The sequence below is a fragment of the Catharus ustulatus genome, chromosome 6 (genome assembly GCF_009819885.2).
Source record: "Catharus ustulatus isolate bCatUst1 chromosome 6, bCatUst1.pri.v2, whole genome shotgun sequence".
In the NCBI taxonomy this organism is placed as follows: domain Eukaryota; kingdom Metazoa; phylum Chordata; class Aves; order Passeriformes; family Turdidae; genus Catharus; species Catharus ustulatus.
Window position 1 is genome coordinate 43680078 of NC_046226.1, and position 17892 is coordinate 43697969.

The following is a 17892-nucleotide window of genomic DNA, read 5'->3' on the forward strand; positions in this document are numbered from 1 at the left end:
CTGTTCAGCATAACCTAAAGTAACAATGTTTTGTGTTACTTGCAGTAAAGCACAGTCAGAGAAGTGGTTTTGAATATTTATTTTCTATTATATAACATATATGATTGTAGAACAGTTACATGAAACTACACAGAAGTAATCATTGACCTTTAAAACCAGATGAATGTGTATTAAAATTCACATTGTTTCTGATCTTGTGTATCACTCCATCAGAGTTGTGCAAGGATCTGCTTAAAGCACGAGGGCAAACAGTACTCTGACCACATTGCTAGCTCCAGGATGGAGGTGAAGACACACTGTTGAAGTGCTGAAGCTATGGAGTATGTTTCTTCAGGCTGAAAAGGATGCTCATTCCAAAGGTTCCTTTTCTTGAGCATGTTTTAGAGTTGGTTAAGGAGCTACTGCTATGACCTCCATGTAAATCTGGAATGCTTCCTGCTAATTAGTTCTGACACCGTGTATTGGCTATGTTCAAGCCATACATCTTTCACACACATTTTTTGGGCTTAGGTATTGGGCAGGTCCTGGTTTGTTGGGTGGGGTCTAAATTTAGCTGGATTAGGTGCAAAGTTATCCAGTTCTATTAACTGAAATAACTTCTGAAAATGCAGAGAAGTCTACATTTCCCTGTACACTGCTGCAAAAATGGAAATTACCATAATCTCTCCGGACAATAAAAAGAAAGAAATATAATTTATTCAAATCTAATATTTAAGCCTATCAATTTCACTGAAGGTGTTCTCAAGCTGTTAATTTTTTTCGAATTCTTTTCTATTTTACCTTCCTCTCTACCACAATGAGCACTAAGTGTCACAAATTGATAATGGCTTTTTAAGTCTGCAAAACCCTTACAGAAATTGAGCCAATGTCAGAGCACTTTCTAGTAGACAGAGATGTACTCCATGACTCTAACTGAGGTTTTGGTAGAAATCTCTGTAGAAAACCAAACAAGTTCCCATAAAGATCAATTTTACCTGTTTAGCCTTTTAGTGGCACACTGACAAACAAAAAGTCTTTCTAGATAACTTTGATATGAAGCATAAGAAAAACACTTAGTTCTCTACCTATTTGTATATGATCTGTTAAAATCATCACCCAAACAATGTCCAAATTCTCAATTTCAGTCACCCTTCCTGTATATTAAAAACAAAACCTCTCAAAAAGAAAAAGAATTTAACTTGGTAGCTACACACTGAAGGAATATCACATATGAGTGGTTTTATAGACCCAAGGGACATGAACACCTCCATGAGCTGCTGGTACTTTCTGAGCACCTGGGATTAAAATAATAGTGTACATGTAAATAAAATATTACAAACAACAAAATTTTCATATATATATATACATGTGTACAATATATAAAAAGTGGAATGGATAAATAGATTTATACATACACATTGAAAGTGCAAAGTCTGAAGAAAAATCACTTGTTAAGGTATGTAGTAAGCCTTGCTTGTTTTCGTCTTCAGCCTTTCAGTAGCTGCATTCCTCCTTATTGCTAATATAAAAGAGAGAAAGAGCTAATATGCATTTAAATACTTACTAGGGGAAAAATATGGCCTCTGTATGTAATCTTTAATAGTCACAGCAACAAAATGTTGTTGCAATTTATAGCAACTGAGCATGTTTCTTCAGATATGTTGCATGTTCCTAAATTAAATTAATTTACATGAGTAAATAACATATGTACAATTATTTCTCTGTGTGTGCATTAAGATGTTTTTAATCTTCCACAGAAAGACTAATAACCATTAGTAACTCTGCCTTTTTTGAAGCCATAAGTTATTTATTTATAAATGATCCTCAAATATCATTGAAGGGGGAATTACTTCTCATTACTTCTCTTTCCTCTGGAAAGACACAGAAATTACGCAGATTCATTTTGCTTCCATTTAGTGTTAGAATGTCTGAGAATTGCTTTTTGAAAATGTTTTGAATCAAAAGCAAAAGAATTTCAAATCTTGTACCACTTCTCTCTACTTTTCTAGAATGTTTAGGCAACTCAATCAAATGTGTTCTTCAAAACTCCTCAACAGACTTGGGGACAGGGGCTATAGATTCAGGGTGTTTCATATATCACTGCTGATGATCACTGATGATCCTTCTGGAGAAAAAGCACTACTAGAGATAAAACCTCAAAATGCTAATGCCAAAAAATACTCTGGTTCTGAGTAATATTTAACATTTGCAAGTATTTTTTGTCACTATTTCTGCTACCTAATAAATTCCTTAAGATTTTCACTAAAATCTCACTTCCTGGCCAAAAATATTACTTAGTTTTGACTGGCTGTACCATTTCATTTTTAAGAATCTCTTCTGCTGTAAGACAGCCTGTCTTCATGAGCAATAGAAAGGATCTATCTTCAGTGGCTACTGTCAGAACATCTTCATTTGTGTGAAAACATAGGCAAATGAAGTAACTGTCTTCAGACAGAAGTCAAGTAACAATGATTCAGTACTGGTAAGAATTCAAATGTAGTTACTATACTGCTTGCATCTGTGACAACACTTTAAAAAATAAGTTAAAAGCAGTAATATCCTAATGTGATAAAACCAGACAAGTCTAATTTTCTGTATTTACTATTCTCTGTGGCTACTTTCTAAGCATAACACATTCTGCAACTGTCATGCAAACTAAAATGTGCTCCATCTCTTCTAGGAGGCATAGCATGAAAACTGTTCATTAAAAACAACAACAAAATTATATCTTAGCACTCTGGATTTATTTATAATATTCTCATTCAGTAGTACTGTTTGTGGTCAACCAAGATGATTTTCCAGGGACAAAAATGTCATACAACATTGTGTCTACACTACAGTAAATTAGCTATACAGCCAGGTAACAGCATGATTATGCAAATAGAGGCACTATTGCCTTATCAAAACCACTGGCAGAATGCCTGGGAGACAGATTTCAATAAAGGAGATACATTCTATCTCAGCAAGGCTGACATTAATAATTTATGATTAATCAGTTTATGGAAACATATTAACAACAGACGGCTGTGGACAGCAAGATGGATTTCTTGTCTCCACTTTCCCCATTTTTCTCCCTTCCTACCTGACTTAATTTTTTTTATGACTGAAAACCATGTAGAAGACTCAGTTCTTCAAAAGCAAACAGATTCGCTTCTAAAAGAACCATACGGAAATGCTGAGCTGGTGATGAAGTGATGAGAAATCATCTGACTTCCTGAAAGATTGGAGCTGAGTTGGTGTCAAATTTGTCTCTTACATCTCAACAACCAAGCCTATGTCAGGACATCCTAATAATAAAAGATGAATTAGTATCATCATTAGTATTCACATCTGGGCTTTAGCTGTGAAGTGTAAAATACCAGAAGTCTAAATAGCGCTTTCCAGCATAAACATCATCCATCCAAACAAAAATAAGTTAATTCAATGATCCATTGTGAAGAATTGCTGCAAATGTGACTTTTTCTTGGAGCCCATGCATAAAATATTTAAGAAAATATTAATTAAGAACCTGTGAATACAATTTGTAATTCAGACAAGGGAAGATCATCCCTTGATAAATTTATAAACATCCATTTCTGAGCTGAGCCTCTGAAATGCTTCTGCAGCTTCTTAAAATCCAGGTGTAAAACCATTGAGCAGGGTCACCTGGAATTTGATAGCATTAATGTTGAAGGCTGGAGCAACACACACAGACATTGGCTCAAAAACATTGGTCTTCTACCATAGCTTGCTTTGAAAATCTGATAAAATGATCTCTGCAGAAAGGACAGATAGAACAATGCCAGGATTGAACATCTAATGGGATCTTGCTGGATTCTTCTGAAATTAAGTGAGCTAATTCCTTTTTGCATGTTGCAGAGCTCATGTTTCAGAGAAGAAGAAAAAAAAAAAGAAGAAACAGAAACAAAACCAAACTAAAAGAATGAAAATTTCCCCCCCAAAATTGAAATAAAAAGTAATGTTCTCATAAACAGGCTGCTCGAAATTTACTAAACACAATTTTTCTTTAATCAGAGGAATGTGTAATTTTAATAAATTTTATATGCCACAAAGGGGTTTTTCTCTTAGTGTTTATTCTAACTTAGCATCATGATGCTACATTTTTCTTTTTTTTCCCAAAATTTTGATTTCTAGTTATGCACTTTCGCTAGATGTTTTGTACCTAGCAAAACACACCACTGCTGAGTAACAGAAGAGTGAAAGACATCAAAGTGCAAAGTGAGAGTTGAAATATGACTATGTTAGTATCAGACCGTGTACTTCATTATATTCCCTGGTTCTGCCATTTTAAGGTTTGAAAGCATTAATTTATACTTCACAATTTTAACTGCATTTACATTTATTGCTATTAAACACCAGAGACACTGAGTGCCTTAAAACATGTGCTAACAGAATCTGATGGAACTAAATTGAACCACATTGCAATGCAGAATGTTCTGGAACCACCAGTGACAAAAGTAATTGATAAATCAAGCACTAATTGACTTGAGATAATGAAGATACTGTTAAAGTGCAGTGAGATTGTGTCCTAATTGGCTCTGTAGAGATAGAAGAAAGATTATCTTTTCTGCAAGATTTCTGGGTAAGTGGTAAGTTTTAAACAAATCAGATAAATATGTAATTTAAAAAATTGGTAAATGATACAGATTGTGATTCTGTCTTTGTACAGAGAAAACTTTACTCCAACATTCAAACATTCAGAATTTTAATTTTCTTCCTGATTCTGACACATATGTCAACAGGTATGATTATATAAGATGCTGTGATTTTTAATAGAATTTCATATTCATTGAATAACATATTCAATGCATTTCAAGGTGATTTAATTTGCACATGACTGTCTACTCATTGTGGACAGATCTTGCTTATTGCTAATTCTAGGAATGTTAAAACGAATTGCAACACAAATTTTATCGATTTTAGAAGAATAAAGTTTCAGTTGATCCTTTGGAAACCGTTTGGAACTGAAGGAATACGTGCAGACACAACTTGTATGTGATTCCCACTTTGAACACTGAAAGTGTCAAGTGTGCTTGCTATTATTTCTCAGTACAAGTCATTCAGTTGTCTTGAGGAATCAGCTGAAAATATCTCGACTATATATTAAAACAGACTATTTAGGGTAATAAATTAAGATTAAGATTCTTGCGTAGTCCACAAAATGGATTTAGAGCAGGTTTGAGCTCCAGAAAGCAGCTAGCTCCAGCTTATGAGAATGTGAAAGACATTAGGTTGTGCTGCTCTGGAACAGACCAAGTCTTCCTCTTGTCTCCAGTTCCCAGTGTCAGAGCACCTGCTCCAAAACATTCACAACTCTGAGGGCTTTTTTCATTTCCCAATTATTCATTTCTAAGTATCCTATTCACTTTTACATTTGATGGGAACTGGTCTACGCTTCAAATCCTTCTAATATGCATTCTCAAATGCATGTTAAAAGCTTTGTAACAAAGAGAACAGAAATCAATTGTTTTCAAACTGAGATTTAACAAGTGGAAGTTGATTTAATTTATAGAAAGTGTAATTTAGATGGGAATTGAGAGAAAGTATTTCTGACACATGTCGTTATGCTATTGTTGTAGCATATCAAAATACTGCAACCCACACCTTGCAGAGATTTTAGAAGAGAGTTTTGACAAATATCTTTCGGGCGTGATTTATTTACATTAAGCCTATTTCAAAGCCTGTAAATGTAACAGGATGACCTAGAAATTTATTCAGAAGATCCTTTCAGTCCTATAGCAATGAAAACATATATGATACATTATGTGTCATATCCCAACAGAAATTGCTTTCTCACCAATCTAAATCTCTCTGCTCAGTCCATAAAATAAGTCCAGACAAGGAAAGGTTCCTTTACATAAGTGCCAAAATCCTTAGAAAAATATTGGGCCTCTACTATAAGCTCGGTTAAGGATTACATTTAGAGCACAGAAATCAAATTTAGTAAAATTTAAATGCAAAAAAACCATTACTCTTTCTGCAGCTATGTAACACCCAGCCTCAGATGACTTCAGTACCTTCTATTAATTCCACTATGAAGCTACAAATTTCTCTTTCATTTCATATTTTTTCCTCTCTAATACTTAGTGCATCTGTCTTAAGATAACTGAGGGTATTTAGTTCATACTGCAGATTGTAGCTCTCTGGATGTCATAATAATCTTCAAATACCTTGACTTAATTAATTTAATATGTTCCCAACTACAAATTATTGAACCCATTTTCAACTGGAAGTCCAAGAATTTTATGTTTCTTCTTTGAAATCAAAATTTCACCCAGAGTATCTTTACCTTACTTTAAGTGTTCACTGCTTCTGGGTGATCTATTTCTGTGTGAAATGTGCCTTTCTTCTCTCTCCTTCACATATTTTTTTCTGTTTTAGCACCTTCCCACTACTTTCTGTCACAGGTTCCCATCCCATCTATTCCTTACTTTTACATTGAAAAGGAAGAGAGCATCAATTGCACAAAATTCAGTTTGGTTGGGTTATTTGTGGAAGGTAGGAAAGGCATATCAGTGGACTTTTTCTGTTCCTTTTTCAAAAATGACACAGCTTCTGAAGATTTTCATTGTTTTTATATTTCCCAGCACTGGGAAGATAAAAATGATCTTCATGTTTTGCACTCTTTTTTCTTTAGAAATTCTTTTCTGTGTTTAGGAAGTGACATGTTGGGACAGCTTGAGTCATATACCATTCTATTAATTCTTTCAAAAATTATTGTAAATTTTGCATTTCTGTATAGTAATTTTATTATTTTGTATCTGCTGTACTGTATTGTAACAATGCTTTAACTAAGACCTGCATTCCAATTAGTACTTTCCTAAAACTTCTAAAATCAGTGTAAGAATTTGTACTGATTTCACAAATAGGAGTCAGACCTTAAAAAAACTACTAAAATAATTTCATCATATTAGGATTAAGTGACTTGTTCTGCCTCTGAGACTGTTCCTTAGTGCCTCTAATTTTACAAGGCTGCCATGTCACGGCTGAAATTAAAGTAAAAGGCTGTTGTCATAGATGGATTGAGCAATATTCTCAGTTTATCTGAGAATTGATATAATTAAATTAACTTCTCAAAGGAATACCAATTTACCCTTGAAAGGATATAAAAATTCTACTTGGAGGACAGAATTTAAATATGCTGACCAATTCCACATTTTAATTACTTGATTTTTCATGATTATTTTTTTTCCACTATCTGCATCATCAGAATAATCCAGTGCTTCATTTCCTGACCCAGTGATTGGATTAAGAGTAATATCTGAAACTCAAGAAAAGAAATACCAAGACAAATAGATTACGTCAGTAGGCTAGGAGCAGTGCTTTAAGGAACCAGTTTTGATGTGATTTCCTTCTACCAGAAAAACATGCTCACTTCTGCTCATGCCATACTCCTGCTTAAGAACATTACTGCCTTCCACCCTGCTGTGAAGGCTTGGACATATTGTCAGCTGTGAGTTGTCACTCTGATTTGCTATTGTTCTTCCTAAATATGGCATTAGCCATGTATGCATTTGTCACTTCCTGAGCGGGGGAAAATCTGACTGTAAAAGGTTCAATCTTTCTCAATGTCTTCTGTAACTACAGAACACAGAGGCAGAAGAGCTCTGGACAGGTGTGTAAGTGAATTCTCCTTCAATACCTGTTTGTGTCTCCTATAGATAACAGCATCAGAATAATTCATTCTGTATCCAAATGAAAAGGAATGTGGGTATCCTCTGTCCCTGCAAACTTTTACTATGGGTTCAAACACCAAAGACATTGAATATGTGATATCAAGCCTTAAGGTCTTTAACTTAACTTACTGCACACAAGTTTGACTTTTTTATGGCTGCTTCCATCACTTAAATGAAGCTAGTCATTGGTTCAGAGTGATGCTTGCCTCAGGTGGTGGTCTTTTCACTTTTAATCTATGCAACAATATACTTAATCTTAGGGACAATTAATTAGCATTGTTAGCAGCCCCCTGTCACATTACTTCTACTAATATAATTTTAAGCAGCCAATTGAGCTATTCATCATAATTTACTAAAGACTGAATGCTGAAAAAAGACAGATTATTGATGCCAGTTACAAATATCCTTTTGTCTCACTCATCTGGGATAGATTCTGTTTAAATCTTGAAAAACACCTTATCTGTTGTAGGTACCCAATAACACCCATTTCTCTTGTATCTCAGCACACATATAGTGCTGCTGGTTTTTAAAGAACCCATATTTCAACTTTATGCTTCATTTCTGTATGGACCCTACAAGTAATTTTGCAAGCACAAATGTGAACAAGTATGAAAAAAGTTGTTCTCTGACAGCTAAAAAATTCGCATAGTTTCAAATCTGACACAGCAAAAGGAAGGGGTGCCAACCAGAAGAACCTGAACAAACTTGAGGTTTTGGTCCACAAAAACTTCATGAAGTTCAGCACGCAGGGTGTTTATTGAAAAGGAGAGCAATGTTTTATATAGCCAGATACTGATAGGACAAAGTAGAAGAGTTTTGTAAAGAGGAGAGGTTTAGATTAGATGTCAGGAAAGTCCTTTAGTTCAGGGAGTGGTGAACCCGTGGCACGGATTGTTCAGAAAGTCTGGATGGGGCCCTGAGCAGCCTCATACAGAGAGTGGCTTCTCTGCCCATGGAACTTGATATTACCTTAAGGTCCCTTCCAAGCCAAGCCTTTCTGAGATTCTATGACAGATCAGAATTTTAGTCTGTGCATGAAGAATGCATGTAGAAAATCTCAGTTCTATCAATACAAGAAAGTTCATATTAGGAAGAAACTTCTCTGCCAGACAGCATCCTGGAATGCAGATAATGGAGCACCCAATTCTTCTCACACATGTATTTTCTCCACCATAATTTCAGTATTTCTAGTAAGTAGACTGAATACTAGCAGAAGGAAATGTCTGTTACATACACTAAATGTTAACAAGTACTTGTTCTTAAATTTGTATTCAAAGTGTTCAATACTACAATAATACAACTTCATCCTTTTCCATGTAATGTAGTATTCACTTTATCCCTTGTTCATGTCATACATTCCAGCTGAGTGATTTGTCTAGTGAGTATAAGGGATGATTGTCAGATTGAAGCAGCATTTATTTCCTGGTGGACGTGGTGAACTGTGTACAACAAATCTCTTGCTTGATCGGTGTTGACTTTCAGAGATCTGTGCAGTGAACTGCTCCAACAGTACTCTAAATTGTTCTTTTATCATCATTTCCTCTCTGGAATTCTGATGACCAAAGAATTCTGTCCATAATAGGTTATGTTTAAAATGCATATCCAAGTCATTGTCAAGAGCTCCAATTCATCTGCTCAAAATGTAAAATTCATGCAAGGTACACAGATTCTTCTTTGAATCTGGAAACTGTGACAAGGTCTCAGAGTTAGCACTTTAGGGCACACAGGTTTCTTTCTGATATTAAGTTTGAAAGGGAATTCTCTCACCATGTAAAAATCCAGAGGAGAAGAATCTCCATTGTGAATCACTCCCTTGTAAGACTAATTACAGGAAAGACTTGGTTCAAACTGCACAAGGCAAGCATTCCTTATGAAGCATTGGTCCTAAAGGTGTTTGTCACCCATTAGGGGAACGGATTTTTTTCTCATTTTTCTAATGGAAGGTCAATACTAGGTTAATGATTAAATACAAACAAAAGCCCTAAGGTTGTGTCCTCTCCAACAGTTCTATAATGTCTTCCACCAACTGATCAAATTTTCCTGTTGCCTTACATCGGTAACTGAAAATCACAGTTTAAAGATAAAAGCCAGACCTTTAAATGATGCAGTAAAAATCCATACTGATGACATTTCCAAGCATATTTTTCAAAAGCTGTTGAGGTAAGAAAATTAATCTCAGTCAAATTCTGAATTTAAACTATGCATTTTCTGTGTGGGTTTTTTTTTGTTTATTTGGTTGGTTGGTTGGTTGGTTGATTTTTTGGTTTGTTTTGGTGGCTTTTTTGTGTGTTTTTCTTTTTTTGTTGTTGTTGGTGGTGTTGGTTTTTGTTGGTTTTTGTCTGGTTGGTTGGTTGGTTGGTTGGTTGGTTGGTTGGTTGGTTGATTGGTTGGTTGGTTGGTTGGTTGGTTGGTTTGGGTTTTTTGGTAGATTTAGTCGCCTCTTACAGGTTGAACTGGGAAAAAACAAACAAAATCGTGGATAAATTTAAAGTCAGTTATAATTGCCTGTTTGCTAAATAATGTAATGACAAGGTGATGATTGAAGTATTTCCTTAACTTGTAAAAAATGTGAGTGAAAGACATGCAATGTTTCTTCTGTATAGGTTTATTAAATTCAGACTTCAAAACAACTGCTAAAAATTAACCACTGAAAGACCAGGTGGATATGAATGAACTCTAAAATTCTCTTTACCCAGAAGAATGATTCATTTGTCTATAATGTCAATTAGTTATTGTAGACTCTTTTGTCTGAGGACATCTTCTCACATTTACTCACTAATCTTTATCTGCTAATTACCTGAATGGCAGCCAAATTAGTTTGCACATGTGAATTCTACTCTCAAAAAATCAACTAGAGTAGTAGCTGATATAGGCTATTTCTGAACTGATTGTTGCAATTAGCTTCCTGAAATATGCCCCTTATGAAAACAAAGTTTTTCAGCATCAGAAATGAAAATTAAAATTGTGAGCCTCTGAGATATCCACAGACATTACAGTTCTACAGAGGGCAAGTAGAAGGAAATGCATTTCCTGAAGTGTTCTGGCCCTCTTATTGATCAAATTGATCTTTTGTGTGTCTCCCTAAAAGTCCATTCCAATGTATATTTTATGCTAACATGACCACTTATCCTTTTGGGATGAAAAAATAATATAATTTTTTAAAATGAAAAATTTTAGCATGCCACTGTAGACCTCTGAGTAAAAAATCTGTGAAGTGATGTAGCAGAGGATTTTCATCATATGTGACCCAGAAACACCTACAATTATCAATACCAGCTCTGTATACATACAGATAAGGTAGAACAGGGAACTTGAGATCCTCTGTGAGGAAAACCTAAACCTAAATCTGAAGACGAAAACAACACTCTGAATCCGTGCACCTCCTTCAGGTGTTGATATGTAATACACCCCAGCATGGACAGGAAGGGAGGGAGCCATTCTTCTAGTCATAAGAGAAGGTCCCATGTTTTGGATTTTCCATATCAGGTGGCACATGATGATGGGACAATAAATAAAAATGTTTTTAATTATGGTCAAGCAAAATGTTACTTGTCATTTGCAATAAAAGAGAAAAGCAAACCGACACAGACCCAAACAAAACCAAAAAGCACAAGAAGGGGAAATAGAGGCATAAAAAGCATGACAAATATGTAACAGCTTTTTATGCTTCTGCTTCTTGTAAAAAAAATTCCTCTGTGATGCTCTCAGACTTCTCACTATACCTATTACATTAGACAATTCAATAATAATAACAACAACTATAATAATTTTTCTAATACTTATACATTAAAGTGGTTAAAATTATTTCCTTGATTGGTTCCATGAATCTTCATGATGATCTCAAACTTTTAAATATTACCTATGATGGAAATATTTTAGGAAAATTGAGTTTAAAACTCACAGATTACCATAATTTATTCTAAATTCTACAGCATCAAATTTCAGAAAATATTTTTAAAATTACAGTCATGCTCTGAGTCTTTTGTAAACAATTCTGAACTCTTATAGAACTTGTAATTTCAGAAATTCATAGAACATTGAAGAAACTTAGCAACATTCCATGAGTCAAATAATTATTGACACAGCAGTAAAATATTTTTACATGGGGCTATAATATGATCAGATTCCTTCAGCAGGTCAGTAGTAAGACCTGTGATGTAGTTCAGATTCTTAATGTCTTTGCATAACTCTCTCTCATGTTAATACTTGTGAAGCATTTTTTGCATCACAGGAAAACAAAGGAAGCTTTAATCCATTCCGGGAATGCAAGAAAGTCACTGTGAATTTGTATTGGGCTGCAGCTGCAGATGCTCTTGCCAGGAATGCTTGGTAATACATGAATTTTCTCCAGCCTGAGGAATATAAAGAGACATTAATAGTCCAGTCACTAATTTTAGATGAACACCATGATGTAAAAGAAAATTAAAAAAAAATAATCTGGGTAAAAAACTAGAAGGGTCATGTAGGTGTCCTAGGGTGAAAAAGAGCAAAAGATTAGCAGAAGGGAATATCAGTGGAAGCATGTTGACAAATTCTTCAGATATTGGGAATTCAAAAATGAAAATTGGGAAAAAACATTTTAATTAAAATTTTAACAGTAAATATTTAAATTACAAGGAATGAAAACTGCAGTGTTGTGCTAAATTTGCACAAGTGTCTATATAATTTTTTTTGCAGAATCTGAAATTTTTCAGTTATATGTAAATGAACTCTTCCTGCTACAGAACAAGCTGATGAAAACTGGGATTTTGCACAAGTTATCTAGCACAGGAAAAATATTCACTTGTTAACAGATTAAATTTGTCTTGCGATGTTCAGCATTCATTTAAAATTTCATCATTAAAAATGTCAGTGGCATTTACTGACTTCATTAAAGGATTGATGACTCTAGTTTGAAATTAATGACCAAACTTTTTTTGCAAGTCCTATGGCAGTAGCTAACACCTAACAGAAAACCCCTTATGAATAATAAAATCTTCCTACACCAACTGAACTAACATTTTTGAAGTTTATAAAATGGAGGATTGCTGCACATAGAGCAGTTATGGTATTTCCTGATGATTTACTTGAATTTTTTCTGGGTGTGTGTGGGTGTGTGTTTGTGATTGTCACAGTGTCTGGGTTATTGTGGTTTAACTTTAGCAGGCAACAAAATACCTCAGTCTTCCCCATTCTGCTAGGTGGATGGGGACAAGAGCTGGAAAGAAACGGAAACCTCATGGGTTGAGATGCAAACAGCTTAATAATTGTATTAAAGTGAAATATAGCAGCAACAACAACAGAATGATCTTTGTGATCTTAAAGGCAATAATAATAATAATAATAATAATAATAATAATAACAATGATAGAAAGGAGAGAGGAATGAACCCCAAGAAAAAAAGATGACACACAATACAGCTGCTCTTGCAGAGATAGTTTCTGTACTGAGATAGACATTGTATGGCATGAATTTTTTCTCTGACCAGTTCAGATCAGCTGTCCTGGCTGTGCTCCTTCACAGCTTCTTGCACACCTCCTCCATGCTCATGGTTGAGCATGGGAATCATTCCTAAAATTAATCACTGAATATTTAGTTTCTCTAACAAATGAACAGATTTTTTGTTCATATTGTTGTCACACAAATGGTCCTTTTTGATCACATTTGTCAACTCAAATAATACACCTCAAAAAGATACACCCTTGTCTCTCAGAATCCAGTTAAAGGTTATTCAAACAGCAATAGCTAGTAGCAATTCATATATTTTTAAACTATCTGATAGTAGTTGATAATAGTAACTGATTTGAAGAAGTATGGATACTGCAAAATATATTTAGTTGGGGTTTTGTTTTAGCTTCAGCTTTAGGTAAAGGAAACTACCAAGTAGATAATACCAGTTATAAATTATTTACTTGTAGCACTAGAAAGTACAGTAATTTCATGATTACAAGCCGCACGGAGTATAAGCCGTGTTTCCCGTGTGTCTGAAACGTCAATAAAAAAGCTGCACCCGATTATTAGCCGCACTTTAGTTCGCAGCGAACTTTCACAAAGTCGTCATTTCGTAACAGAATCGCAGGATCGCCGGGGTTTACTGGCTTACTGCCAACCTTGGAAACATTATTTCCAAGTGAAAAAACACACAGACCATAGCTGTGGCAGCGTATCCTGCAAGTTTTATTTACAAGCCGAAAAAGACACGAACAATAGTGCGGTCATTTTGCGAGCATTCCCAATGGATCCGCGTTGCCTTTAAACAACCGCTCAGCTGTGCAGGCACGGCCCAACCCCTCCCCTGATCCACGCGAGCATGGCCAGCCGTGCAGCCGCACAAGACTGAAAACACTTAAAAAAGAGAAATAGAGAAATATCACACACTTTTATCGAACTGCCGAGGTAACTCGCCAAGGTAACTCACCCCGATAACAACCCCCGCCCCTCAGTAACGCCGCCATCCACAGGCAGGCAATAAGCTGTTCTCTGATTGGTTCATCGTCAGAACAACGGGAAACCATGGATTTCAAATCATTTTTGCTCAGGACAGGACCGGCACGGTACCAGGTAAGGGCAGATATCACATTTTTGTTAATATATTAGCCGCCCTGGAGTACTAGCCACGCTTGCGAGTTTCCACCAAAACTTTGGTCAAAATGGTGCGGTTTGTAATCGTGAAATTACTGTATTATATTGCAAAAATATTAGAGTGACTGACCTCCCTTGCTTCAGAAAAAAAACAAATAAACCAAACATTCTTGACTGATTCTGAAGACATACTGAAAAATTTTTCTGTGGTTAAGAAATATTTTTTCTATCCAGAACATCTCACTGTCCTCTTCACCCTAATTGAAGCAGACATTTTTCAGAAAATTCCCCTGTTCTTCCTGTATCTCACTTTAACAGAGGCTGTATTTTAAATGCATTCTCTTCTCTGGGATACATTCATACTCTTGCTTCTCATGTCAAAAACTGCAGGGAATACAGTGTGTAGGAAAACTCACTAGGAAGTCATTCATTAATTCCAACAATTTTGTCATTCCTGGGCAGTCTGTCTCCTACACTTTCAGTTTACTACCATGTTCTTTTTTTGGAGTGAGTCTGGAATAGCTATGAAGGAGAATAAACAGGTAAACATGTCAAAGTCCAAAAATTACAGACTAATCAAAATGACAAATGACTGTGTAAGAGAGACAAAACCCATCAAATATTGAATTTAAAGTCATGGGTTTCACACTTTTTGATTTTACAAAATGCTAAGAATGTTAAGATTCAATAGCTTAGAACCTGAAGATATTAAAACATATCTCTGGGTATCTCTAATTGTTTACTGTAATCACAAAGTCTAGTGAAGAACTCTGAAAATTTTACTGCATATATGTATATATACACTAAAAATGGAGCAGACCTAAAAAGACCTCAGACACATAAGCAAGAAAAAATACTAAAAAAATTATTTTAGGGAAGAAATTTAAAGTAGAATTTTGTGCAAAACCATGGGCTGAAACAGAACATAATGACTCCATTTCTCATTATATCTTTCATGTATAAGCAAGCTACACAGAGTAAATAGCATGCATTAAGTTCATATCTTATTTTACCTCGTAAAAATTTATTTCTGTACACTGATGCCAAAATTCCCTGAAAGTGAATGAGCAACAAAGTCAGTCAATAGGTTTCCTACCACTCAGTCTTTTACACTCTCCACTGGATCATGTTGACTTCTTGATGTTTAGTCAAGCAGCTAAGTACCTTTCTGAGATGATGAGGATCTGTCTGCCACAAGCTCATTCCAATAAATATGTGAGGTCTGTCCTACCTGGAGACAAGCCTACAAAATAATTTTGTATGATTAATAGCACTGGGAGGAGTGACATGGCATGACAAATATTTCTAGGTCATGTGAAAAAATAAAAACCAGTTTTCTTTCCAAAGGTTTCATAAGTATTAATTGTTTTCCTGACACCACACAACAAGCACAAATCTGGAGAGTTTATGGACTCACTTAAGAAAAAAGCATTTCTATCAGACAGTGACAGCTTGAAGCTGACATAGCCTCCCTAATTCTTCACACGTAGCTGAGTTTGACACCACCTTTTGGAAGCAATGTATGACAGTTTAAAATGAAAGTAATCTTTCAACAGCCTGAAAGGCTTCTTTTCTTTTCTCCTTGAAACAGACTGTGCAAAGAGGTAATGACATAAAGAATTAATTTAAATCCTTCTAAAATTTCATCAGTTTAGCTATCCAAAATGTGCCCCTTCAGAAAACCTGAAGGGTTGTTATCTTCCTCCAAAATCAATTTAAATAGCTTACTAGAAGCTGCTCAAGTGTGGATATTTCTCTTGTTTATCAGTGCTTTGGGTACGTTCAAGTAATTTATTTATTTACTGAGGAAAGACATTCTTCAGGCTCTTAGTAACAAGTACATCATTATATAGCTCATATCTGTCAGAACCTGGATTTGTTTCAGGATGTTTTAACATTTTAATGAAAAAAGTTGATTTTTTTAGAAAAGAAATTAGAGTAAGTTTTCAGTTGGTAGCCTCTTCCCTTTATCAATTCAAAAATGAAGATGAAATGTGCTCTTTAGTAAGTTACTATAGCTAGGGACTTCTACTGAGAGTTTTATCTGCAAGAACAGCTATTAAAAAAAGAATGAGACTGCTCTGACTAGTGGAGTTAATAAGCAGGCAGAGACAAAGAGGTGTGTCTGGGTGCAGCATTAAAAAGAGGAAAGTCTAACTAGGAAGGTTCAAAACATGAACTTTCCAGATACATACAGATTTTGTGGGTGTAGACTTTCCTGTATGGACAAAATAGTAGCATTTCTTTTTATGTTTTTGCTCAGCTCATTATAGTATGCTCAGCTTGCCTGCTATAATGAAATGTAGTATGCAAGCTCATTCTGTGAGATTAAAAAGAATTTATATCTATTTTTGATCTTGGTTTCAACAAATTCCCTTTTTATATGAGGTTTGTGAAGATTGGTCTTGAATGGCTGAAACTCTCTCAGCTGCTAAGGAATTCCTGAGCTCCCAGATATTGATCAGATGTGTTAATAGCAATGTCAGCTTGGCTGAGTCAACCTAAATACTTTGGCATATAAGGGAATATAAAATTAATTCAGGCATCATGCCCTGAACCTCAGTCAGGTGGAGATCCAAAGACCTCTTTCTGGAGCAATTTCAGTAAGAAATAGCCTTCTCTCAAACATCCCCAACCTTGTGCAGCTGGTCTACATGGTGGCATCAGTGGCAATTTCCATCTCTGAACCGAACCATTTCCCTTTTTGCTTTTCTTCCATGGCTGATGACCCCTCCATCACTCCTGCTGACCTCTCCATGAGATCATCAGTCAGGAAAGAACTTCCTGTTTTGTCAGCACATCCAGACAAAGGATCACAAAGCCACTGGCCCTATTTATATTTTCTTTTTGAACAGGTTTTGTCCATTTTTAAAGAAATCTCTCTCTCCCTAGATCCTAATTCTGTTATCAAATCAGAGTCCATTTCCACATTCTCAGAGTGACCCATCATGTCTATGTTCATGAAACATTTTAGGAGCTTAAGGTTTTAAATGGGTTTTTATACTTAAGCACCTTTTAATCCTCAAGACAATTTATGCACAAACATCTTTAAGGAGATAAAAATGGCTTTGTTTCTTAAATGGCACAGATTTAAGCCTTCTCACTCTTCAATCTTTTGAAGTGGTTTATGCATTAAAATCACTAATACCAGTATTGTTACTTAGTCGGTCTCTGGCCTTGGACATACCACTTTCTCTGCACATCTGTTTCTCTGCCTCTGATATGGCAATAAGACACTGTAACTACTGTTTTTCATAACCACTTACTGCCTGAACAGGAATTTAAATATGAAAGAAAAAAAGCATAAAAATACTTGGTTTTGTTATTAAACACCAGACTGCTAGTTGTCATTAGACAAGTACTGGCAAATGAAGTTGCCAAGATGAAGTCGATGCCTGCTTTTGGAAAGATGATCACTTTTATATACACTTGAAAGATCTTTTCCCAGCTTTAACCCTGCTATGGAAGAAACTGCCTTTTTTATTACTATTATTATTAATTATATTACTATTATTCTTATTTATTTTATTTTTTCATTGTCTGCCTTTCCTTTTAGATAGTAACATGACAGAAAAATACTTTTGTTAACACAGGAACACATCACTGATATATATGTAAAGGTCAGTATTATTATTCTGCAAGCAGACTAAGATACTTATCTGAGTGCTTTTATAAG